The sequence below is a fragment of the Helianthus annuus genome, chromosome 2, assembly GCF_002127325.2.
Source record: "Helianthus annuus cultivar XRQ/B chromosome 2, HanXRQr2.0-SUNRISE, whole genome shotgun sequence".
Taxonomy (NCBI): domain Eukaryota; kingdom Viridiplantae; phylum Streptophyta; class Magnoliopsida; order Asterales; family Asteraceae; genus Helianthus; species Helianthus annuus.
In genome coordinates, this window is record NC_035434.2 from 150,674,877 (window position 1) to 150,680,724 (window position 5,848).

Genomic DNA, 5,848 nt, shown 5'->3' on the forward strand with positions numbered 1-5,848 from the left:
TAATCACAAAAATCAAACAAAAATCCAAACACAAAGCACACGAACTCCCCGACAACGGCGCCAAAATTTGATCGAAAGTGTCGCGCTCCGGTCAATGATACATTTAGAATTCCCAAATTACCTCAAACAAATAGTTAGCGGTAGTAAGGGGTCGAACCACAAAGAGTCTGTGGTTTGCGTGTGGATTCTATTAATTTTTAAAAGTTTGTCACAACTTATTATGAAGCTTGCTAAAAAGGTTATTTACTGGTTTGTTGGAAAGTGGGTCGGAATGAACCGACCATTTGATTTTTATTATTAACTAATAAAAACTTAAATGATTGCACGGAAATGTAATTAACGGTTTAAAACAATGTAAGTAAACAAGGTTCACACCCGGTTCGGTAATTGCAATCCAAGAATTTCTACACGTTTTAGATTTGATTCAATTGAATATGTCATTAACGGATTTCTATCATGAGGCTTAGGTGCTAATTGCTATCAACGCGTATAACGGACCGCAATGCACATCGTTACTTCGGACAAGTAAAACCTTTTGAAAGATAAAGCATAAATACACAAACTTATTTTGTAAAGTCAAAGTTTATCATCATTCAACAATTCAAAAATATAGTTCCAATGCAAAACAATTATCAATCAATTCAAAATACAATTCAACTTGTCACAAAATCAAACTAAGAACAATGTTTAAACCCCAGACTTACAAACACCTACACCGGGGTGAAACCTTTGAGAATTAGCCTCTCATGGTGAACGGGACTTGATCAATGGATGATTGGAGCTTGCACATCATCATCTTGAAGCTAGAAAGTAGTAAAAGTGGTGATTAGGGTTTGGGTAAAATGGTGGTGATGAATGGATGAAAAGGTGAATGGCGATTAGGGTTGTAGGATGGAGATGATTATGAATTCGATTGAAGATTTGATGATTGAAAGGATTAGGAATGAATTGGTGAAGGTCCTTGGCTCCAAGGGTGATTCAAATTTCAAGAATAATGTGTAACTCCTCGAATAATAGCTGCCAAACTATTTTAACTCATCAAAACACAAAGGAAACAAAAAATTCACGACGCGAGAATCAGAGGGCCGTCATCGACGGCCTGATGAGGCGTCGGTGACGCCCTATGCTTTGGTGGGTTGTGGCTGACGTGTTATTCTCCTGTCTACGCTACTTTCCGGCGATGGAGGAATCTAAACGGCGTCGCCGACGGCCCTGGAGGGCGTCAGCGATGATGCATGCATTTTCATGTTTCTGTTTTTCGCGTTTCTTGCTCCCAGTTGACCCGTTTTCGTCCCGATGGTCCGTAAAGCTCTAGAATAGCTCCTTAAACTTCGTTAGACCTGCAAAACACAACTCTAATCAAAAGTAGGCTAAACGAAACTACAAATCACGTAAAAACATCAATTTAAACAATTCCGAACACCGCTTTTTGACCACGTATCACCTAGCACCAGCCCATATTCCTCCCGGTCGTATTAGTGAAGATAAAAGACGGTTCTTGGCATTTTGTGTCGATTATCGTGCCTTTAATGCGATCACTATTCCTGACCATTTTCCAATACCAACTATTGATGAACTTCTTGACGATCTACACGGCTCATCAATATATTCTAAAATTGTTTACGTGTGGGCTATCATCAAATTCAGGTTACATCATCTGGTATTCACAAAACGCCTTTCGCATGGTTGACGGCCACCACGAATTTTTGGTTAAGCCATTCGGCTTAACCAACACGCCATCAACTTTCTAAGCCACCATGAACGACCTTTTCACAGCGGTTTTAAGACGTTTTGTCTTGGTATTTTTTGACGACATCCTCATCTACATCAAATCCGTGGAAAGATCACATACAACACTTAAGGTATGTCTTTAACATCCTAGTGTTGAACAAGTTCCATGCCAAAGCTATTAAATATGTGTTTGGGATCGAAAACTACAATTTCTAGGCATGAAATTTTAATGGAGGGTGTGGGCACAGAACACCAAAAAATAGATATCATCCAATCATGCCCAAGCCCACATTCCCTGACCACCTTACAGGCTTTTTGGGTCTCACAGGGTATTACGGACATTTTATACAACATTATGCTACCATCACTACTCTCATTTGATGAACATTCTTAAAAAACAAAACTTTTAATTGGAACGTTCACGCTAAGAATGCATTTCGTAACGTAAAAGTCGCCATGGAATATTTGGTAACCCTTGGCTTACCAGACTTCAAACAACCATTTGATGTTTCAACCGACACTTCGGGTGTCGCCATTGGTGCCGACCTTTCCCAACATGATCGACCGTTCTCCTTCCTTAGTAAAAAGATGTGTACTACCATGCAAAGCGAATCTACATACACTCGGGAACTATATGCTATCATTGAGGCTATTAATAAGAGGAAACAATATTTGCATGGCCATAAATTCCGGGTTTTCACTCACCATCACAGCCTTAAACACATCTTAACGTAGGCCACTCAAATGCCTGACCAACACAAGTGGGTCACTAAACTAATGGGCTACGACTTCGAACTCCACTACAAGCCGGGTAAACACAATATTGTTGTTGACTCCTTGAGCCGTTACGATAATGTTCTTTTCTCCCTCAACCGACCTAAAGCACATTGGTTACAACAATTGAGAAAGTACTACACATATTCGGTAGAGGGTAAACTCCTACATACACAACTCCTTACTGCACCAGCTAAAATACCCCATCACTCTTACAAGAACGGGTTATGGTACGTGCATGGACGCCTCTTGATTCCCAACATTAACAACTTGGGTCGGACTCCTTTTCCAAAGTTCCATGACACACCACTAGGCAGCCACTTAGGAACTAACACCACAAAACATCGCATTATTGTTACTTTCTACTGGCTGAGTCTCAAATCTAATGTCACACGGTTCGTTAAATCATGCACAACTTGCAACGCCCTCAAATACTTGACCCACAAACCTTATGGTTTATTACAACCCCTTTTAACATCGACTCACTCATGAAAGGATTTCTCTATGGACTTTATTAAAGATTTACCCCCTCACATGGTAACACCACCCTATGGATCATTTTCAACCGCTTGTCTAAGTTTGCACACTTTATCTTTCTACCACTTAAATTCATTGGAGCATCCTTAGCTACCACATTCCTACGAGACAATTATCGTGTCCATGGTCTTCCAAAGTCCATCGTTTCCGATCGCGACCCCATCTTTGTTAGCAACTTCTAGAAGGAATTGTTCAAAGAACTTCGCACTAAACTCCTTCACTCCAAATTGAAGTCATTAATCGATGCTTAAAATCGAACCTTCGGGCATTTGTATAGAACAAACCAAAAACGTGGATCCAGTTTGTTTACCTGGAAGAATTTTGGTACAACACTAGTTATCATTCCTCCGTCAACATGTCTGCCTTCAAAGCCATGTACGGGAAAGATGCGATCGTCACACACGGCTACCAACCAGACTCCTATATCGGTTCGATCGACAATTATGTACGTGCACATGCTCAACTCATTGCTCTACTCAAACAAACTTTAGATCAAGCTCGCGCCAAAATGATCTCAACCACTAACAAGCACAGGCATCACCAGGTTTATTCAACATTGCATATTGGGTTTATCTACATATACAGAACTATCGGCAAAGTGCTTTTACGGCCAGTTTCATATTAGCACTCGCGTAGGGAAGGTTTCTTATTGTCTACAATTACCCTCCACGTCCAAGATCCATCAAATGTTCCATGTTTCACTGCTCAAAGCCGACAATGCACCACAAGAAGTATAAGAATTATGGAGGATTTCAATAATGAAACAGATTATATGGACCAACTTTCAGACTTCATACTCGACTCCCAAACAAACCCGCAGGGCGATCACCAACTACCCATCAAAAGGAAAGGTTCTACCATGGATGAAGCCACGTATGAAAATGTAGCTAGGTTTTGCCAGATTTATCCGGACTTCATCGACGTCGATGAACATTCTCCAGGGCCAAGCAATAATAGGACCCACGAGACCAGCCCACTGGATGAGACCAACAACCACATAACCAATCCGCCCCAACGTTTGAATATGTGATTCCCGTTAACATTACAATTTCCTTATTTAGCTCCTTTTAACTACGTTAACTATATTAATTTCAAATTCGGTGTGTTATGTGTCCCAATGTTTCCCAAACTGTGAAAGAACTATCCAGAAAAAACTAGAAACCGCTTGTTTCCTTCTCTTAATTCAAACTTGGAGCATCATTCCCTTACAAACAACACGAAAGAAATATTTCATCGTCTTCCATATTAATTTACAGAAAAAGGATGTCAATATGTATAAAGTAAAACTTGATGTGTTTTTTCTCTTTTAACTTTTTAAGTTTTGACGAAAAATAAAATGCACATGTTTATATTATGAAATGAAAAAATTACACCGTTAGTCCTTGTGATTTCTGCAAAATTTCAATGTTGGATACTAATAAATTTTTGTTGCACAATCAGGTATTAACATTTTAATTTGTAACAATCTTAGGCTTTAAGACTTAACACTGTCATTAACTAACGGCCAAGACCCTCACTTGTAGAAAACATGAGGGTATTTTCATCCTTTTCCAGTTTTGTTTGAAAAAACCCTTATAAAACCCCAGACCCCTTTATTTTCACAACTGGTTCATCATCTTCAACATTACGGCCTTCATCAAAAAAGTATGGTTATGTGCAAATGTGGAAGGCAAGCAATAATGAAAACTTCGTGGACTCAAAGTAATTCTAGACGACAGTTTTACACATGCCCTCAGCTGGTATGTATTTGTAGCCCTAATTTTTACATTTGCATTCATAGGTCTAGGAGAAAATTCTTCGAATGGCATGATCCTCCATTGTGTAATCCTGCTAGCCAAGTCATCACAGGCCTACTAAATTCCAAGAATGTGCTTGAATTAGAAGTTAGGGATCTAAAAGATCAAGTCCAGATGTACAAGTTGCAAGTCACAGAAATGGAAATCAAGCATTCTAGGGTTGTTCGAAAGAGGGATGCATAATTAGTTGGATTATGTTTATCTTTGTTGTTGTATTTGTCTTTGCAAGTTAATGTGCCTTGTATTGTAGGATGTGGTACTAATGCTACTTATGTAGTTTGTAATGTATTGGAAAATCTCTTTTTGGAATTTTAATGAAGTAAACAGTTTTTGAGAAGTGTATAGCAGTTTGACATGTTCAGTTTGATAATGAGTTGATAAGGGACATGAGTTGTAAACTATATGTGACCATTACAAAGTTATATAAAACTGTAGTTTTGACTTTAGAAGTCAAACTTCATAATTAGGTTACAACCAAGTTACAGAAGTCATGCATAAGTTATACGAAACTGTAGTTTAAAACTAAAATGCACAAGTCATGCCAATTGAAAAGTTATATAAAACTCCAGTAAAAAGTCAAACTGCACAATCAGGTTACATGAAACTGTATGCGACCATTACAAAGACTTGCAGCCTAAGCAAGTCATCTACAAGTCAGTTAACATGAAACTGTATGTGACCATTACAAAGACTTCCAGCCTGAACATATGTGACCATTTTGTGCAGGTTGACCAAATAAAGTCAAACTGTACAATCTCAACTGTTTTGACAATTCAATTCAAAGACAATATTTAATAAAAGTCATCAAAAGTCAACAATAACTAAAAGTCAATAAATGTAAAAAAGTCAAAAAAGGCACTAAAAGTTAACCATAGGTAACCATAACCAAAAAAGACCATAAACAGGTTCATACATGTCCAAAAGAGACCATAAACAGGTTCATCCATGTCCAAAAAAACACTAAACAAGTTTCATACATCCTAAAAAATTATAAAAGAAACTAGAGACTT